At 39.5% G+C, this 22,392-nt stretch overlaps 1 pseudogene across 1 annotated transcript; it reads right to left on the minus strand.

Moving 5' to 3' along the window:
• Positions 1-9,403: 9,403 nt before the first annotated feature.
• On the minus strand, positions 9,404-10,670 carry LOC309550563 (LIM and senescent cell antigen-like-containing domain protein 1; annotated as a pseudogene). Its single transcript has 2 exons — positions 10,166-10,670; positions 9,404-9,711 (listed from the first exon to the last, which is right to left on the minus strand). The product of its transcript is annotated as an LIM and senescent cell antigen-like-containing domain protein 1 (transcript).
• Between the last annotated feature and the right edge of the window lie 11,722 nt (positions 10,671-22,392).

Here is a 22,392-nt window from a genome sequence, read left to right on the forward strand (position 1 = left end):
TTAGTGCTGCAAAATGTTTAAGGTGTCAGCACAATATAGCATAGCAGCTTTCTAAATAATTACATTTGTCTTTAGCTCTTAATATAAGACAATAATTGAATGATTTGTATCAGTCCCTCCCCCCAAAAGAGCCTTTATGTGAAAGAAAACAAGATTTTACAACTGTGTGTAATAGAAAAAGAGAGAGACTATAATGTGTAATAGAAAGAGGGAGACTATCCAGGGGGAGTACCCCTGTGTGTAATCGAAAGAGAGAGAATATTCAATGGGAGTACCCCTGTGTGTAAAAGAAAGAGAGAGACTATCCAGTGGGAGTAACCCTGTGTGTAATAGAAAGAGAGAGACTATCCAGTGGGAGTAACCCCTGTGTGTAATAGAAAGAAAGAGACCATCCAGTGGGAATACCCCTGTGTGTAATAGAAGGAAATACACTATCCAGTGGGAGTAGCCTGTGTGTAATAGAAAGAGAGAGACTATCCAGTGGGAGTAACCCCTGTGTGTAATATAAGGAAAGACACTATCCAGTGGGAGTAGCCTGTGTGTAATAGAAAGAGAGAGACTATCCAGTGGGAGGTAACCCTGTGTGTAATAGAAAGAGAAAAAAACTATTCCATTGGGGGTAACCCCTGTGTGTAATAGAAAAAGAGAGAGACTATCCAGTGGGAGTAACCCTGTGTGTAATAGAAAGAGAGAGAATATCCAATGGGAGTACCCCTGTGTGTAATAGAAAGAGAGAGACCATCCAGTGGGGGTAACCCTGTGTGTAATAGACAGAGAGAGACTATCCAATGGGAGTACCCCTGTGTGTAATAGAAAGTGAGAGACTATCCAGTGGGAGTAACCCTGTGTGTAATAGAAAGAGAGAGAATATCCAGTGGGGGTAACCCTGTGTGTAATAGAAATAGAGAGACTATCCAGTGGGGGTAACCCTATGTGTAATAGAAAAAGAGAGAATATCTAGTGGGAGGTAACCCTGTGTGTAATAGAAAGAGAGAGACTATCCAGTGGGAGAAACCCTGTGTGTAATAGGAAGAGAGAGACTATCCAGTGGGAGTAACCATGTGTGTAATAGAAAGAGAGAGACTATCCAATGGGATAACCCTGTGTGTAATAGAAAGATAGAGACTATCCAGGGGGGAGTACCCCTGTGTGTAATAGGAAGAGAGAGAATATCCAGTGGGAGTATCCCTGTATGTAATAGAAATATAGAGACTATCCAGGGTGAGTACCCCTGTGTGTAATAGGAAGAGAAAGACTTTGCAAGGGGAGTACCCCTGTGTGTAATATAAAGAGAGAGAATATCACATGGGAGTTCCCCTGTGTATGATAGTAAGAGAGAGACCATCCAGTGAGAGTGCTCCAGTAAGTGATAATGAAAAAAGGATTAACTTGTGAGAGTCCCTTATATGTGATAGTAAGGGAGAACTAGAAAAGTAGGTCAGTGTGAGGTTTCCTATGTGTATATAAAATTGACAGAGGGAGAGAGAGAGACTATCCATTGCGATTCCCCATGTGTTAAACAGAAAATCAGCCCAATAAGAGTGTCTTATGCATATGCAAAAGAAAGACTAGCCATTGAGAGCAAAAAGTCCAATTCAGATTGACAGCCCTGATTTCTCGCTGGGGATTGACCGCCCTGGATTTCGGTCCCTGAAGGCTGCCGGACATGGCCAGGCTCGCCACTTTGTACGGAATAGGGAGTGGATCTCTAGATCTCTCCTGCACTCCGATGCTACCTTTTCTGCGTTGTCCTTCTGGCAGCAGGTTGAACTTTTTCATTTTTTGCAGTCTCTGCCCTCAGCACATCTGTTCACCAGACGTCTCACTTACTTTGAGGAGCTCTGCTCAGATCCATCTCCTCTGTGGCACACTATATCCCTGGTTTACAGGGCTCTGGTCACGCCTGAGGCACCGTCTCGACCTCCGTACATTGCGCGTTGGGAGAGAGATCTCGGCCTGACCTTCACAGATCATCATATCGAACGCCTGATGTTCTTCACGTATAAAACTTCACTCTGCTCTCGCTACCAGGAAGTGGGATACAAATGTCTAACTCGGTGGCATTACACCCGATGAGGCTTCGTCGGATGTTCCCGACCTGTACTGACACTTGCTGGAGATGCGGCGAGGAGGTGGGGACATACCTCCACGTCTTCTGGTCCTGCGAACGGAAACAGACTCAGCCTCCCACTGTGGCCATGTGGCTCCATAAAGTGAAATGCATCAATGAAATGGAAGACCTGATGGCGACAGAACATGGTGATAGAGAAAAATTTCTGAAACGCTGGTACTACTGGCATGAATTCACATTTACGGCGAAATATCGTGATCTATTGATCTGATGGCGGGGGTGGTGCCGGGTCGGGAGGTTCCCCCCCCCCTCCTTCTCCTCTCCTTCTACTTCCAATCTCCCTTCTGCCCCCCCTTCTCTTTTGTTTTTTTGTGTTCCCCTCCTTTTTCCCCTCTTATCTACTGATTCTAATCTGCCTTGTCTATGGATGTCGCAGATTAGACTTTCTCGCTTTGCTTTATCCCTCACCTCTGGATTTACCTTCTAGGCATATTTCTCTAGTTTTCTGTTCGCTCCTCTCCCTGAAGACACTATTTCTATCGTTCCCCTCAGGGGCCGCTGAGCAGTCTAGGGACTGTCTGGGTGTTACCCCCCACGCACCTGTAGCCGGCCATGTGATAGATGCCGGTGGGTGCCGGGAATTGCCTAAGCACGGTCCTTAAACCCCATGTCATATATTTTTCATTGTACATCTCTCTGTGGTGTGCTCTCATGGGTTAACATAGTTGTATTAAGTTATTCTATGATATCCATCTTCACGTTCTAGTCCCTTGCCAGCATGATATCTTATTTCATATTATTTGACTGTTGGATGTGTATTTTTATTTCCTCTTGATGTCATCCGATATATTACTCTGCGTGATATGTTATATGCCTTTTATATTTCCTTCAATAAAAGAATTTAAAAAAAAAGTCTGATTAAAGTGCCACAGGGTTTGTTCACAATAAGTCAATGTAAAACAGTAGGTGCATTACTTTGAAACAAAAACTTCCTTCTTCAGGGTTCAAGATATTGTATGTAATCTTAAGGTCTCAAAATGGCACACTTGCCACAATCAGTTGAGAGATGAAATATGTTCCTCTCCGCTGGAAGCAGTCATCTCCCCCTACAGTCGCAAGTTGGGTGCGTAAAGTGGAGGACATCAGTAGAATGGAGGACCTTGTTCTATCCTCCCGACATCAGCATGAGAAATATGTTGCACTCTGGCAGAACTGGGACCTATTTGTTGTATCTGAGGAGGGTGCTGAGCTGCTGGATACGTAGTCTCCCTTTGGATGTTGGGTGAGTTCTCCTACAGTCATTTCTTGACAGGCATCCCCCTCCCTTACTACCCTTTTCCTCCCCCCGTACCTTCCGCTTTCTTTTTCTCTCTCTCTCTGCCCTTTCCTTCTTCTTTCTCGCTTTATCTGTATAAAAGTATAAAAGCAAGCGTGGGAAGCGCTAGACCTGTTATTAATATACAGTTGATATATACAAGACTGATGTCTTACATGTCTACTTATTGTTACACTTATTTGACTTGTGTGTTGTTCATGATGGTGCACTTTCCCTGCTTCAATATTTTTCTACATCTTTAGTAGTTCAAATTTACTGTGTCTCCTGGGAATGTTGTTATGCTGTGTAAGAAAGAAAAAGACTGTCCTATGAAAGCATGTGAGAGAGGGGATAGTGAAGAAATATGGATATTAGTAGGTTTACCCAAAAATGACATTTCAAATATAGTATAGGTGATGTCTGGGAAGCTCACCTACTAGTTTCTTATGTTTCTTGGGGACACCAGAACATCCAGTGCTGTTCCTGCTTACTTTGTCATCTCACTATTCCTACAAAATGAAAGTCTGCCTGTGACTGCAGCCATTTCCAATTAAACAGTTGCCACCAGAATGTGAGGGCAGCAACCCCAGATTCTACCACTGCCACCAGAATGTGAAGATCATGTTCTCAGCCCTACTTTATATGGAGATTTTCCAGCTCACGGGAGGACAATCTAAGTGACATCAGACTGAGGGTAGACGTCCTTGCAACGGGTTAACGCCACACCTAAAGTAAAACTATAGGAAAAACTTTTTTTTTATTTTGGATAGAGCAAGGAAGGGTTATAACTCCTGTCAGATTTTTTTCCGCCATCTATGTCCCATTGCGGATATTTCCCTTTATTTCCTGTCCCATAGCCAAACAGGAAGTGAGAGGAAATCCCTGTAAATCAAGGGAATTCCTTGGGGACCCCCAGGTCACCAGAACTACTGTCCCCATTGGAAGATTTCCCTTCTATTATTTTTCTGGGGACAACCCAAAATGTGAGTAATTTCTTTTACTTTCATTTTTAATGATAATAGAAAACAGGACAAATAGAGAGGGTGAATCTCTTTAACGGGGACACAGACAGCAATAAAAGCCTGACATGTGTTCTAATCCCTCTCCACTTTACCCAAAAGTAAAAAAAAAAAAACATTTTTCTTTAGATATACTTTAACCTTTACACAAATGGTAACCGCTGCCACATGTTTAATGTTAACATGCACAGATCATCATATCTACTGATCTTTAAGAAATGTATATGATACTTGCTGCCACGCCCAGGTAGGAATGTAACAAAGTTAACCCTTACAACACGGTAGCTGCAGCCATGTGTTTTAATGTAAACATGCAATATCTGCAGTAGCAATTTTGATATTTTTTATAATGCTTTATTCAGCAATTGTTGTATTATCAATTATTTAACCACTTCAGCTCTGCAAGGTTTTACCCCCCTTAATGACCAGGGCATTTTTTGCGATTCGGCACTTTGTTACATTAACGAAAAATTGTGCGGTCATGTGACGCTGTACACAAATACAATTGATGTCCTTTTTTTCCCCACAAATAGAGCTTTCTTTTGGTTGTATTTGATCACCTCTGCAGTTTTTAGATTTTGTGCTATAAACAAAAAAAGAGTGCCATATTTTTTACATTCTGCTATAAAATGTTCCCAATAAAAAAATGTAAAAAATCTGATTTTTTTATCAGTTTAGTCCAATTTGTATTCTGCTACATATTTTTGTAAAAAAAAATCCCAAAAAGCGTATTTCAATTGGTTTGCACATTTACAAACTACGAGATAGATTTTTGGAATTTTTATTTATTTTTTGTTTTTATTAGTAATGGCAGCGATCAGCGTTTTTTAGCAGGACTGCGACATTGCGGCAGACAGATCGGGCCCCTAACTGAGATTTTTGACACTTTTTGGGGACCAAAATATTATGCACTGTTACTGTATAAATGACACTGGCAGGGAAGGGGTTAACACTGGGGGTGATCAAAGGGGTTAATGTGTACCGAAATGTGATTACTGTGTATGGGAGTGATCGAAGTTTCAGCTTAGCTGAAACGCCTGATCTCTCCCTGCCTGTCTGACAGAAGACTCACCTGCTTTGTTTACATAAGCAGGCGGGTCTTTAGTCAGTTTATCTGACAATCGTGGGAGGAAGGTAGCGATCGCCGCTGCTTCTCCCATGGACCGCCTCCCGCTGTGTCTAAACGCACGCACGAACCACTGAAAGCTTGTGCACGAAATCACGTAGTACTACGTGATTTTGCGCAGCCAAGCCGTCCTGCCGCAGTAATACTACGGTGGGCGGTCGGCATAAGGTTAAAATACTGTATGAAACAGTCAATAGGGAGTGTGTGAATACCTCATAACTGTTTCATTACAGAATTTCTGAGTGACATAATACACCAAAAGTATTTTATATATTCAAATAACTGCAATAATACTCACATTAAAATATATTTGGATTAGTTATTTTACCACAGTTAAATTGTTTGCTTACAGTTTTAGCCAGAGGGAATGAAGAAAAGATCATGAAATCTAAGACACATTAAAAACACAACATTAATTTTACATTCCTGTTGTTATTCTAAGTTTTAATGAGCCATTAGTGACCACCGAAGCACAAAGCATAAATTCAATAAGTAGTTTATGCTGTTAATAATTTTTCACTCACTCGTTTTCAATTCAATACTAAGAATCTTTCGTCAGGATCATTAGATGATCTTTTTGGGTGCATAGAGAAAGTTTAATTAAGCAACTATGGTTTATATAGCTACTGACAAAACAAAAGTGACTATTTTATTGCTATGATCTGGTGCCAAGCTGGGAGTCAGGAGAATCAGATTCACTGGTTTGAGATGGTGTGTGCATCAATGGCAAAGGCCTGGAACAATGGGTCAAATTGAGCCTTGGCGACAGACAGCTGGTCAAAGTTGGAAGAGGTTTTGCATGACAAGTTCTAGTTCAATTTAGATGCACTGGAGTTAGAGCCCTGGCTTGATCTTGTAGTTATAAATTAATGGATGCCAGTACTTGGAACACTTACCATGTCTCTAAAAGTCCACAAATTAAATTTAGAATACATTTTATTTTCCCATTCCCTCCATACCTATAATGGTGCAAGGAAAAAAGTTGTTGCAATGTTTCACAACTTCCATGAAAACTACATTTAGCCTTTTGTATTAAAGTGCTAGGCTTTTCTAACCCCTTATTTTAAATACACAGAACTGCTGTAGGTACTGACACCTGAACTAAAGTGAGCTTGAACTTGAAAAAGGAAGATTTGCTCTCTTCTTATCTGGTGGTTCCTGATATAGTATTCATAAACTGTATAATGCTTTGCAATAATTTCTATTTAAGTGGGCACTGCCACCATAGGTGTATCAAGTTGGGGTTGTCTACATGACATTTCGGAAAAGAAGATAACCACACTGAGGAGGGGGACTTAAGGGTAAAATGAAATGCCTAGTGTGCTCTATAAAAGATTTTCAATTGGACCTCTCTCCAGCTTCTCTTATTATCACTTAAGTACTATATTTCCAACCACATTGGCTGTGAGACCAGGCTTCTTAGGGGGTATACTCAAGAACCCTACCCATTTTGCTATAAGTCCTGAATTTAATGGAGGATGCAAGCCCTTTTCTTCTCACAAAAAGTGATAAAACCAAGATAATCCATGCTTCACAGATGGTTTACCCAATGAGCCCAAAAAGTTCAGGAGGAACTTTAACAAGGAGTTTCCCAAAACAGAATGAAGAAAACTCTTAAGTTGTGAATATTGTAAAAAATGTAACTCCGAACTACCATACTTCTGATGCAATTTGGGGAATGGTAACAGAGAAACTGCAGGATGTAAAACATCCCATAGGTTCAGTATTCCTGATATTTTCTAATTGTGAAAAACTTGAGTTTGATTCCCCAAAGAAAAGTATGGTGAAGAAACCAATGGCATAAGTGGTGTCAAAAAGCCTGGTATCGTAACTTTCCCACCTTTCACTACACTATCAAAGTATCCCGCATAATCAAGTTTTTTTTAAATATATATATAGGGAGAGTCCCCAAAGGAGTATGCAAAAGACCCACAATAGAGTACAGTTGCACTATACGAGACTCGAAAATTGGGTTAATAAAATATGATGTCAATGTCAAAGATTCCAAAGAAGAATAATACCTAATCAATGTTTAGGCATTTGTGATCTCTTCAAGGCAATCCTAGGCCTTTTATCTCTCCATATAAAGGAAGAGAAGGATAAACTTAAAGCGTTTGTAACTCTACAAAAAAAAAAGTATATATATATATATATATATATATATATATATATATATCCTGTTCCTTAAAACATGATATACAGCACAGTGCTTGTGCTGTGTAATTTGCCCCTTTGCATAATGTAATATACCTGGCTGATCCTGTCTGATTCTGTGTCCCCCTGTCTCTGCTGACCACAATAATCATGACTCATAATCTATGATACAGTGGTCATTACGCTGTCTCCTCTCTCTTCTCTCTCTCTCCTCCCTCTCCCCCTCTCTCCCTGCCTGTCAGTTCAGATGCCTGTGTGTGAGAGCGACCCCCCTCCTTGCCCCTCCCCTCCTACTGGTCTTCACTGTCACTTGAAATACCTTTTAAAAGTAGCGTGCATCCCCTCTGTTTTATCAGGATAAAACTACTAGACAGTGTTAATTTTGACAGCAAATTTCGATTTAGTTTTAGTCATAGTCTTTTGACTAAAATGCCATGTTAGCTTTAGTCGTATTTTAGTCTTTTCACGAAAATGTTATTTTAGTTTTAGTCTTATTTTAGTCATATGGAATTGTTTTAGTTTTAGTCATATTTTAGTCGACTAAAATCTCATACATATTAGTCAACTAAAAATCAAATGGGTCTAGGTAAATTGTAATGCATTGTTTAAACATTTCTCTAGAATTTCCAAACTAATTATACAAATTTACTCCTGGAGTAAAAATCAAATAATATGTTAATATTTATGGTATTAAGGTTTGAACATGCACTACAGACACAGATTTAGCCATTGTGATATATAACGTCTTTATAAATAAAACAGTTTCATAAACAGACAAAAATATTGCTTTTTGACAAACAGAAGTGCAACTATAAAATACAAAAAAAAACAAAAAAACTGTAAACTCTATTGGCTGTTATGTCATAGCACATATTATCTGAATAGATTATCAACATTAATATTTAGAAAAAATATAAGAAAAGCCTTTTTCCTAATTTTTTTTTTTCTTTCAGCAGCTTAAGAGATGCCCCTTACTTATGCGGTAGTGCAATACATGTTTAAACACTAATGTGCTATTATTACAGGCTCTGGATGGAATTGTGTTTCTGATTTAGAAATGGCCAGCAGAGAAGTGTTAATTTTTATGTCAATTTTCGATTTAGTTTTAGTCATAGTCTTTTGACTTAAATGTCATTTTAGTTTTAGTCATATTTTAGTCTTATGACTAAAATACCATTTTAGTTTTAATGGTATTTTAGTCATCTGAATTGTTTTAGTTTTAGTCGTATTTTAGTCGACTAAAATAGCGTTAATTTAATAGACGAAAATATTTTAGTCAAGGAAATTACCACTGCTACTAGATGTCCATTTTTTTAGAATCATCGTAAATACCTTATCTCACAGCGGTCACATGACCTTCCTCTGCTGGCCAGCTGATGTCAGAGGGTTATCTCAGCCCCTCCCTCCACATTTATTACATAGGGGAAACCGAGCAGAGTTATTGCTGTGAAATAAGGTACTTACAATTAGAATTTTAAAAAAATGGACACATAGTGCTATACATCTTGATTACACAGAGGGGATGGCAGTGTTTTATCCTCCTGACTTTACAATCACTTTAAGAAGGATCTGTGACCAATTCTCCTCTGACCAGCACATAATTTGCCGCTCCTATGTTCAGATGCACACGGAGGTACTTATTTTCTTGCCAAGGTTTCTAAGAACTTATTAAGTCTTTTCTTTAACTTCAGAGGTATTTCTTGCAGACAGGATTCATTTCAAACACCACATGACTTGTTCAGAGCACAGACAACATCTCTTTCAATCACACAGTTGCAATGGAAACAGACATTTCCAAAAAGCTGATTGTAGGGAGTCTCCCATAAGCCAGCCCCTTTCTCTCATAATGGCGATGGCCAAAGAAAAGCTTTTCACACTTTGCCACAAACAAAATGCTCCACGTGCCATTGCTTTTCCATGGCAAATAACCACTTACCCTTAATTGGTCTCTTGCATGCTCCACTGATGGGCACAATCATTTTGTTATGGCAAGGTAGGCTGTAGAGCTCTCCTTTTAGCTCAAGGTCTACACAGAGGACAAGGGGGCACTCTTTATGTCTAGAGGAAAACAGATTTCATCTCCAAATACGGAAAGGTTTCTTCACTGTAAGCGCTGTGAAAATGTGGAATAGACTCCCTCCAGAGGTGGTTCTGGCTAGCTCAGTAGATTGCTTTAAAAAAGGCCTGGATTCTTTCCTAGGTGTACATAATATAAATGGGTACTAATATTTATAGGTAAAGTTAATCCAGGGAATATCCGATTGCCTCTCGGGGGGGAATCAGGAAGGATTTTTTTCCCCTGATGTAGGAAATAGGATGCTGCTTTGCTGGGGTTTTTTCGCCTTCCTCTGCATCAACTGCGGGTATAGGATTGTGTATATGGGATTGTATGGTTGGGTTTTCTTTACTGTTTTTTGTTTTTTATTGGTTGAACCAGATGGACTTGTGTTTTTTTCAACCTAATTAACTAATTATGTAACATCAGCTGTGAGCTCCTTACCACAGTTGGCACAGGTAAATTGGTCTGGGTGATGCGGATCATTCTTGAATATTAGAAGCTGCTCATCAATGCATGACACTTTTGGCAAATGTACTTCCTCTGTCCCCTGGCCTTCTCAATTGTGACATGGACAACACAGGTGTCTGCTTGCATTTTACACAAAGCCAGTGTCTGCCAGGACTTGCTGGCAGATGTCACAACAGAAGCATTCAAGGTTCCAGCTGTTATTCAGTGCTTGATTACACACGGGTAATGATAAATTCACCACACTGATCACAGCAAGGGGCTAAGAGCATTTGGAAATCATATTTATAGTACTTTCTCCCCTCAAACTCATAAAAGAGTTCCCCTGGAAACTGCTGAAAGCATTGTGCACACACAAAGCACTGCTCATGATACAGCCCTCCATTACTGTTCACAATCTTCTCTGCTAGAGCAAAGCCAGCTCGGTGCTTACACATCACACTTGCCAGAGCATTTTCCATGATGCTGTTTTTTTTATTTTTTTTTTGCATTCTTTATTTATATACAGTTTTTACAATTAGGCCTCTTGCACACTGCAGCTTGAAAAAGCTCAGTACAGCTTTTTTTTTTTACTGAGCTAAAATAATTGTAATGTGCCTATGCACACAGGCGCGTAAACGAGCGCCGTGCATTCTTCAGTAAATGCAGAATAGAAAAATCAGCATTTTTGGTCAGTAATTTACACCTCATGCTCGCAAATGCGCACAAATATGCGTGATTGCCCACAAATGTGCGCAAATGTCCATTTACTTGCTGAACAAGAACTCAAGAAAATTTTTCATTCATTTGCATTAAAATATGTGCAAATACATACAAAAAATCTGAAAAAGTAGATGCTCAAACAGGAGTATCATGTGCAAGAGACCTTACAATAATCAGAAAAAAACATAGAAATACACAAGATACATAGACATAACCATCCATGTACAAATTCAGAAAGGGTAACATTCGGATACCACCATAAGTCTTAATCTCGAACAGGGGTCTCCAAACTTTCGAAACAAAGGGTCAGTTTACTGCCATTCAAACTTAAGGGGGGGCTGAACTCTGGCCAGTGGGAGTTGAAAATGCACTGGCTTTGGTGGGAGTAAACAATACCATAGGCTTGGTGGTCAGTGGCAGAAAAAAATTAACATCATTGGTGTCAGTGGGAGGCATAGTGCCCCATCATTGTTGTCATTGTGAGAATTAGTCCCCCATCTCTGGTGTCAGTGGGAGAATTTGTACCCTATCTTTGGTGTCAGTGGAAGGAATAAGGCCCCAAGGGCCAGGTAAAGGCAAGCAAAGGACAACATCTGGCCCGCGGGTTGCAGTTTGGAGACCCCTGATCTAGAATATTCAACATAGATACAACAAAAACCCATCTTGGGCCAAAAGCATAGCCCAACAGACTTTAAGAAACTAGATAGTCCATCATGAAACCTATTGCAATATGAAAGGGTATAAGGGATGGACAGTAAGAGAAATGTCAACTTTGAAAAGAAGGAAAGGGAGAGAGAAAGAGCTAAAAAAAAAAAAAAAAAAAGGGTGAGGCAGCACCAGTAGCAGGAGTAACAACCTGTCGTTTTGTTATAATTTTTTTGTATGAATAAATCAAAAGATTGTTTAGGGATTACCTAATTAGTCCAAAATAATTGACTTCCAGTGTGAACCTACCCAGTTTCTATATTTGCAAGATTGGGGTAAAATGATAAAGCTTGCAGCAAGTCAGGATCACTTATGGATCCGTGATTACTGAACCTACAAAATCAGAGGTAAACGTAATACCAAGATGTCAGTCCTGCTTACATTTTTAGATGTGGTGGAGTTAAATTACTTTCAGTTCACCATGCAAATGTAACTTTATCCTGTGAAATATAATGACTAATGCTGTTCAGCAAATTACTAGACTAAATCAGAATGGCAGAATGGAAGAGGCTTGAAATGATTGCCTGCCTAGGAGAAAAGCTTTGCAATATAACGGCTTCAGATAAAGCTAAAGTGCAATTAAAATTAGCTGCCATCCATGGGAAGTACAATTTATCTATAACAAGAAATACACGTTGATCGCTTCTATTATATGCTAATATAAATGCAAAATAAATAAATAAAAGACTTCATCACATTACAGAGTGTTTCATGTATTGTGTAAAACTACAACTTTAATATACCTTACATTCAGAAAAATTCAGAAAAACTTTCACCCAGTGGAAATCCTCTCAGTGTGGGATTATTCGATTTCTATTTTTTTTATTATAATTTTTATTAGTTTCAATTTAAATTTTACAAAACCTTCCAAAAGAAACAAGGTTCCTTCAAATAAACATATTACATAAACAATTTCTCCCCCCTCCCTTATAACCCCCCCCCCCAATTCCCATCAAAACACATTATGTTTACCTCGATCCACTGTTTCAGTCCGGTCCATCTTTTCAACATACCCCTAATATTGCCTATTCAAACTAATTTGCCCGATTTTCCCAAATTTGCATATGATTTTTTTTAAATCCAACCACTTTCTCCACTTTTTTGAAAAACTGTCAACTCGCTCTTTGTTCCTACTGCACATATATTCCATATTGTATATATATATATATATATATATATATATATATATATATATATATATATATATATATATATTCAACCCCCCCACATCATTCTTTAACAGTAGGGGCTTCTGTTTCATGACATTTGTTTTTTAATTATACCCTTTGCAGCAATAAGAAAATTTGGGACTATTGAATCTATATAATGCTTTAAAGGTCTATTTGTTTTATGAAAGAGACATGTTCAAGGGTCATCCAAGATGTCTTCGCCCGTGGTCCAGTTAATAAGTTGATGTATCTTTAGCCAATACTCACTTATTTTGGGAAATTCCCACCATAAATGGATCATCGAGCCCTCTACCTGACACCCCCTCCAGCACGTATTTTGGATTCTCTGGTTGATATTGATGTACTATAACCGGTGTAATATACCATGTCGTGAGACACTTATAGTTCATTTCAATGGTATTCATGTCTTTAGCGGTGCAGTGTGCAGCTCTCAGCACAGTTTTCTCCTTGTGATCCTCTAAACTAGTTCCTATTTCTCATTCCCATTTTTCTATAAAGGTACTTTTCCTCGAACCCACCAGAACAGTTTTTATAAATCTGAGACAAGCTATTTCTTACCTTTGTTAGCGGATTGCAAAGCTTTTCCACTAAGTTCCGCTCTTTTTCTGATCTGATGGGTTGCGGCAAAGAACCTACAAAATGTTTTAATTGCATGTAATTTCACTCATTTAGTGTCAACATTTCCCTAGTGTTGAGTTTGTGAAGTGACCTAATCTTTCCTTTGTGTAATATGTCTTTTAATTGTAAATCTCTAAACCCACTCCCAAACTGTTTCACATACCCAGGTAGAAAAAATTTTGTACTGTCTAATGATTATAATAGGGAGTTGTATTTCCACTTAGCCTTCCTATATAACACATCCCATGTTTTATATACAACTCTCGTTCGTTTGGTGGAATCCATATATTCTTGTCTATTTGTATTCGACTTAACATAATTTCCAATTTTACTCATCTTTTTTCTCCGAGTTTTTTTTGTCCATTCGATCATCCGTGATAATACCGCTGCTGTGTAATATCTTTTAATATCAGATGCCCCTAATCCCCCTGACAACTTGTCTCTACTGAGAGCCGCCTACTGCACCCTAGGTTTTTTCCCCTGCCATATGTACTTTAATAACATTGTTTTAAAATATGCCGGTGGGATAGCAATAGGTAACATCTGAAATCTATATATTATTTTTGGTAAAATTATCATTTTGAGCATATTTATTCTGCCTTTCCAAGAGATTGAGCGAGTCAACATTTTCCTGATATTTAGCTTTATCTCCTCTAACAAGGATACATAATTAGCCAGGTAAAGATCTTCCGATAGTGATGTTATATTTATCCCTAAATATTTAAATTTTGTTTTTACCCAGGTAAATGGGAATTCTTTCTGTAGTGCCAGTTCTTCTTCCTTAGTTAATCCAATATTTAAGATTTTAGATTTTGTTGGGTTTATCTTGAAGTTTGACAATTCTCCAAATCTCCTTAGTTCTTTGATGACATTTGGGAGACTTATTCTAGGGTTATTTAAAACAAAATATCATCTGCATATGCTGCAATTTTGTGTTCGTCCTGTCCAATCTTTACCCCCTTTATATCTATATTATCCATGATAGTTGCCAACAGAGGTTCCATTGTCAGAACGAATAACAAGGGCGAGAGAGGGCAACCCTGTCTCGTCCCATTACTCATCATTAACCTACCATTAAAATTTTACCAAAGCAGATGGATTTCTGTATAGGGCTCCTATCCAGCGATTCATCCTTGGTCCAACCCCTAAATTCCTGATTGTTTCAGCCATGAAGTCCGAGTCCACCCGGCAAAATGCTTTTTCAGCATCAATTGACAACAGGAGGGCCGGGGCCCCATGGTTTTTAGACATATAAACCAACAGGTGCATTCTAATCCCATTATCTTTTCCCTCTCTTCCAGGAATAAATCCTGTCTGATCTGAATGTATCCATTCCGGCATTAAGTCCTGCAGTCAGGTTGCCAAGATGTTTGCATATAGTGTTGTATCTGAAATTAGCAATGCTATCAGCCTATAACTAGAACATAGGGTTGTATCTTTCCCTTCCTTAGGAATTACTGTTATATGTGCTTGCAGTGATTCAGTTCTCATTTCCCCTTTGTCACCTATCTCATTCATGTATGAACAGATTTTTGGGACCAGTATTTCCTTAAATCTCTTATAGTAACCGGTTCTATATCCGTCTATTTCTAAATAACATCTGCTTAAAGTTAATAGTTACTCATAATGTTGGCATTTGCTCTGTCTTATTATAGTCAAATAAATAAACCAAGCAACTAGTTAGTGAATCCAAACTGGTAGCAACCAAGTGATCCTCATTTTTCTTTATTATTGACTGGTAAGGTTTTTTTCCCCCTCTCTCCCTGTGCCCTGTTACATATACCCTTTTGGGAGTGATGATCGATACTAGCGACGATAGTGTACTTTGGACTACATGTCAAAAGAATAAAAATGGTAGAGAAAAATTCTCCTCAGTGCAATGCCTGTATAAGAGGAGTCATTCAGCAGTACCTAACGGCTTGGTTAAAGCCGGGAACCCTAGGCAACCAAAAGGGACAATATACTAGAGAGAAGAGAATGAGGTGGTGAAGGACAACCTCAGAAATGCGGCATAAACAAGGGCTCAAACTAGGTTACGTGCATACTCAATTTTTTTTAGTGGCAGTTATAGACAAAAATGATTAAAAAATCCATAAGAAAAACACATGGAATAAGATATGCATACTGTGGGGATGCAGAAAATTACCTTGAAGACCCGTGTGGGTATCAAGATGGTAAAGAATGGCAAAACACACGCCACTGTCCCACCCCGAGCAATCACCCAATCAAGGCACGGTATCCAAAGTGCGGGAGTGACCAGTCACAAATAGACTAATGGTAACTACTACCTGCTCTAGGGATAAGTGCTGGCATGCCTAGTAAAGCCAATTATTGATAGAGTAACCTATTGGTAATTAACTATCATGGGCTTTAAAACTTGGGAGGCATAACCTCTGTGTGGCCACAGTCCATGGAATTCTGGGAATATGCAGGGGTCCTTGATCGGTTATAGGATTGTAAAGTTTATCACTAAACATAGAATAATATCACTTTCTTGTAGCACACATCAAGGATCATAACACGGCTGAAAGTCGCCCTATGTTGCTGAGGGATATAGGTCAAAAGTCAATTCCCTATGAGAGTCAATCTTAGGCATATACCGAGATGTTTAGGTAAGGTGCAGTTGACCAAATAGATGTCACATAATGTCCAGGGTCATATAACATTGGGTAATTGATGTGGGTGGCTGGGAGGTTCAACACATGCAGGCTAGATGTGGTGTGACACCTAAGGGCACATTGTCCAGGATCAAAGGGTGGCTGAGTATATGGGGGCTGTCCATTTGGAGAAAATCATATTACCGGTAAGTTCATCATAGCCTTGTGGCAATAAAGGATTTTTCAGCTGGGAAAAATTGAACAGTCTTACTAGTTCTCCTCAGGGCTGCCACGGATCTGGTCGGCTCCTAGAACTCGTGTCCATTGATCGCCTATATGAAGATTCATGTAGTGCCCAATAAAGCAACCCAAGCTGCCTGCTCCCGAAGACCCCTATCACTTGGGGTAAGGGTGAACACCCGCTTTATTGCTGCACCACACTCGCGTCCGTAACCCGGAAGTAAGGTCCTGGGATGTGACGTATGGCCGTCCGCTGCAGTGCTCAGCTGAAGCCACAAAGCTGTAGTTGGGTGAAGGTTCGTGGGCGGGACGTCGGCGCGTGACGTCAACGCGTTTCGCGTGCGTGACGCACGCTTCCTCAGGACGTCATGACGCCCGCTGGTCATTGTTTATATATCCGTGCCATCCAATAGATTAAGCTCCGGATCACAAACACCTGCAGGAATCATGTCTGGGGCCATCTAGTGGTGCTTTAAGGATATTACAACACATATTGCACAGTGTTCAAGTGTCATTGATTTCAATACAGAAAAAATTAAACCATCTAAAAATAAGAGCCATTACCTGGCAATTAAAAAATCACAGACACATACACTCAATGGACTACAATGGACTACTTTGGACTACAGTTTTTGTTGATAGCGTAAGGCTGTGTTATGTATATTTCCCTCTCGAGCATAATAATTGATGTAGTCCAGTACAGATATGTACTGTACTGGTCCATATTTTTTATATTGATATTTATCCAACCAAATCTGTTTAATGGTTCACATAGGGTGTTTATATGTTATATATTATGTACACTTTTATACTGTAGTATGTTTCATTGTTTTTTTTAGATATGTGTAAAATACTAAAATATTAGGGTCCTTTGTCGGTGTTGCTTTTTAATGTACCTTTTAGATTAATATTTTATAATGAATCCAGAGGGGTTCTATATGCTTTTACATGGTTTTATCATTCTATTTATGGAGTTTTTACAAATGTATTTATGTCATTTTATGTGGTTTTATACAATTATTTATGTGACCTATTGGCACAATTTTTATGTATATTATATGAGATATTTATTATGTAATCTATTGTCCCCCAATTCAATGTTTTTAATAATTTATTCCGCAGAGTGTATTTAATTTATCACCAGCCATTGTTGGTGAATTGCTGTTGATTTACGGCTTCCTTATCATGGTTTATGGTCACTTCCTGGTCTGAGATGGAGACTTGTGTGCATCCTAGGGTCACTTCCGGGTACGTGATTGTGTCATTTCCTGGCGCAACAGGAAGTGATGCTAGATGTACACAATCACAGTTTGGCCAATGAGAGAAGCTGACAGCGTCACTTTCTGATGACGCTTAGTGTTTTCAAACCAATTGGACATGTTTACTTTAAGAGTGTAATTTCCTGGCGACGGAACGGCCCCTTTGACTGAATTCATAGGGAGGCTTGAACTGCAAGCCAATGTGGCATGGCCACAACAATGTGAGATATTGAAACAATGCCCATTTTGATTGGTTCTTAATAATGAAGATACCTCCTAATTGGTGCACTAAAAGGAGGCTTGATTTACATGCCGGCGCCATATTGGAATGGTCCGGTTTGTCATCATTTTCTGATTTCTATCAGCTGCTCCTATACACCTCTATAAATACAAGGTATGTTGATTCAGGCACCAGGCTAATTCCTTTGAAAATGTTATGTGTAATGAAATGCGTTAGGATTGTCAAGAGTGCCGAATTGTATTGAATGCTTCTTACCATCTGACCCATTGTAAGTGCATTACTTTCTTTGCTTTAATAAACCATTTAAACGGTATCACACTATGGTGTCTTTTCGATTTATCCCACATACACCTTTCTGAGTGGGGATTTCCAGATAACCATACGTGTACCATCCTTGAGTGACCTTCCTATATCCACCATTTGGAGGAGAATTCGTGGAAGCCTCTGCCATCTGTTCCAAGGAGATCATCACTTTCAGCCTGCATGACCCAATTGATGTAAGGTACTTTGGGTCCATGCCATCTGGTGAGCGAATTATATTCTCTTTTTGGTGTGGGATTTATCAAAAGTATTCACTCTTCTATGTGGGACTGGTCACCTTCCTTTTTTGTCTAATTTTGAATATTGGACTTTATTTTTGCATTTCAGTGTGTATCCCATTGTACTCACTTTAACATTTGAGCGCTGCACAATTTATGTTTATATGTGTAAAATGCCTTTTGTATTAAAATTATGTATGGAAGTGTTCTCAATAAACTTAGATTGAAAAGAATATTATTTTCTGGTAAGTGTTACACCTCAACAAACTTTATCACTATCTTTTATAAGGCTTTATAAAATAACACCTTGCTTTGTTTTTGGTTCTGGCATTACTGTGTAGTATGGAACCTCTTCCATGCTTTCTCGCTCTGGTTTACAAACCTTTGGCTGTATGCTTAACACTCAGCAATGCTTTCATAGACTAAGCTATTTGATCCTGCCAGGAAATTAATAGCTTAGCAGCAAAATCCTGTTGGCTCGAATTTTGCTGTCCTGGCAAATTTGTTTATCCTGTCTGTGCCTTGTGTCTTATGTATATTATGGGCTTTCTTACTCATTAAAACTCTCCTATCCCTGGCCACATTTCACACTAAATTTGCAGTCTCTAAATTCTTAATTAGAGTTTGATAAAAATTGACCAATGACAGGGTAGTTCAGCATCAGCAAGAACAGGGACAGCTTAGGCAAACTAGTCAATTTGTATGCGCTAGTTAAAGGAGACTTTTTACGGCTTGAATAAAAAGCATGTGTCATTGTTAAAATGATCTAAAAACTGAAATAAATCAGACTGAGTTGCTGCTGCTGTATGAAAGCCAAGCTAATTGTAAAAGAAAAAAATAATTTTCACAGCCAGAAAAGTGCTGCAAAAGTATGAATTCATGGAGGCTGAAAAGCATACTGTTTATAATACCATGTATAACTTTATAGCATCCTCCAAACCTGTAATTCAACCACTTCAGTTCTTGGATCTGTATACCCCTTATGGACCAAAGTAATGCTTTCATTTCTGCTAAAGACCTCTTTGTCGATAAAGTTGTCATTACTTAACCACTTAACCTCCGATTTATCCCCCTTCACGACCAGGCCATTTTGTGTGATACGGCACTGCGTTATTTTAACTGACAATTGCACGGTTGTGCGACGCTGTACCCAAATTAAATATCCTTTGTTTCCCACAAACAGAGCTTTCATTTGGAGGTATGTGATCACCATTGCAATTTTTATTTTTTGTGCTATAAACCAAAAAAAGACTGACAATTTAAAAAAAATTGTATATTGATTGGTTGACAAAGTATAGGATATCAAAAGTAAAGTTGCGCTAATAGCGATGAATGTTAATGCAACATATACATGTAATGTGATGTAAATAACAATAAGCAGTCAAGCGAAGAAGAGTATAAATAAATATGCAATCAAGCACCAGAGGGTCACCACCTTAGTATCGGTAAAGTGAGCCCCCGTGCATGGATAAGAGAACCAAACAAATATAAACCATAAACATAAATATAAAGGAATAGATAGTCCAAAACAATGTGTGTTGATGTGCAAGGAAACAGAAATCCTCCACCACAGTTAGGTAATTCTTCCTCCACGGTGTCAAAAGTGCCAAAGTCACGCTAATGCGCTTACCAGATGGAATATGTAATCAAGCCCTTCAAAATAGACCATGGGGGTTATGAACCCAATCTGCTCCAATGGATCCCTCTCGAATCTCCACTGCAAGCCGAGCCAGATGGTATACACCACGGTATACAGAAGCAGCACGGGCAATCAATTCTCCCGCAATTCACCATAAAAAGATAAGGGCCACCATAGCTGTAAACGGCAGAATCCACAGGACGCAGCAGCCCGACTTCCGGGTATCACGTGCTGACGTCGGTACGCCTCCCCGACGATTTTCGTCATAGATGACGTCTTCCTGGGGACTTAGTATAGGGACAAAGTATAGAATATATTGATGGAATTTGTATTTATTTGTTTACACTAGTAATGGCAGAGATCAGCGACTCATAGTAGGACTGCGATATTGCGGCAGAAATTTTTTTTTATCATTTGTATTGCTTTTCAAGGGATGTAAACATCCCTTGCGATAACAATACAGCATGACAGGTTCTATTTATGGAGAGATCTGGGGGTCTAAAAAAACAAATCTCCCCTTTACCATTAAAAGCAAAAGGTAAAAAAAAAAAAAAAAAGTTTTTATCCTTTGCTTTAAGAAAAAAAAAAACATGTTTACTTGCCTGAGAATCGGAAGTGACTTCATGACGTCGCTCCGGTTCTCCAAGGGCATAGAGAGGAACGGTGGCCATCTTGCCATCGCTTATCTCTATGGGGAGACACTGCCCACACCAGATGGTTCCCCTGCTCGGCGATTGAAAACGTAACCACCGAGAGGTGCCCCCCCTCCTGCCGCTTCTAAAAGTGATCCCGTGACAGATCCGCAGCTGGGATCACTTTTATCTTAAAGCCGGCTGTCTGAGGGAATAGAAAATACCAGGGTTATGGCATCTAACTGCAGACATAAATTCCCATTTAGGCGGTAGGCAATTAAAACATATGCTGTCGCTGTACTTTGTGACATGTCAGTAAGTTATTTATGCAGACATGTAAAGTTACTATTTGGTCCACTTTAAAGAGCAATTCCATACAATAATTAAAATAAGTCATTGACCTAATGATACAGGACAATTCAGAAAGAATTCAGAAAGATCAAAAATTTCACTTCATTTTTTTTAAAACCAATGATGTTTTTAAAGCATATGTTTTAGGCAGGCCACAGCCAAAGAAGGCTAAATGCGGCTCCCATCCTAGGAAATATTCTGCTAAAGGTTGCATCTCCAGGAGTGTGTCCCTCACAGCTCTCACTGCATCCTCCTGCCAAACCCCATGTCAATACTGCATTCTGTAATTGGCGATCAGCAGTAGGAACCAGTGAGAGGTTACGGAGACCCTGGAGTAGGGGGGAGCTCAGGTGTGTTTGGGTCCAAATCTGAACTCACCTGAGCAAGTCCGCTAGGAAGTTACACCCTAAACAGGCCAATCATAAGCAGCTGAGGCAGGGCCATCTTACTGAATGGGCATGCTGGGCAGTTTCCCTGGGGCCCCACCTGCCCAGAAACCCAGCCCCAGTCAAGCATTAGTCCCGATTCCCATGTGCGTCCCGCTGCCAAACATAGCAGGTGGCAAGCGCCTGTCAGCCCTGCGCTGCTGTCAGGCCACTTGGGCCGTGGAGGGGGAGCCCACAACTGCAGGAATGCCTGTCTGCCTTTACAGGAACAGGCACACACAAGACAGTCGAGTCTGACTCCTGTCCGTGCGCGTCACAGGACTCAGCCGCCGAACTTGGAAGCTGTCATTAGCTTGGCACTGCCGTACCAATAAATATCGCCTTAACGATAATTTGCATTTTTTTTTTCGTGGGTGATTGTGTAGGCAGGGCCCCAGTGCACTGCATTGCCCATTGCCCTTTAATGCTCTTAAGATGGCACTGAGCTGAGGCATTTCCTGCCCTGAAGCCGCAGGTATATGTACCGGTTATACTGTATACGTACAGCTGAGGAGTATGGAATGCCTCAAGCTCTTATGATTGACCCAGTACAGTGGACAGCTTTCTGGTGGGTTCACTCAAGTAGATTTGGACTGGTATTCAAACATGCCTGGGTTCATCCCTATTCAGATGAACACTAGCAGAAGTGTCTGTTTTTGTGTAGCAGCGCACCAATTGGTGACTGACATTTTTTCTATAAAAATTAGAACCAGCAAAAAAAAAAAAAAGAATTGGGGTGGCCTGGTGCACAATATAAATGTCTGAATGACATTCTGAACTACTTTGCAGTTAGCCTGTGCTATGCATTTCAAATCTTCATTTTCAATTCTGGCTGAGTACACTCTTTAACCACAATATGGTTTCATTACAACTTGACTCTTACTTGCACTGTTCTCTTTTCTTAAATGTAAATGGCAAAGCATTTTCTCAATGTCATTGCTGGATTACAGGTAAGAGTGCAAAAACTGAAGCATTTTAGACAAAGGTGATCTAAACCCTTTTAACAATTATGGCAGCAGCCTAATGCAGTATTTATACATAGTGT

This window comes from Pelophylax lessonae, assembly GCF_965119305.1.
Source record: "Pelophylax lessonae genome assembly, chromosome: 3".
Classification (NCBI taxonomy): Eukaryota; Metazoa; Chordata; class Amphibia; order Anura; family Ranidae; genus Pelophylax; species Pelophylax lessonae.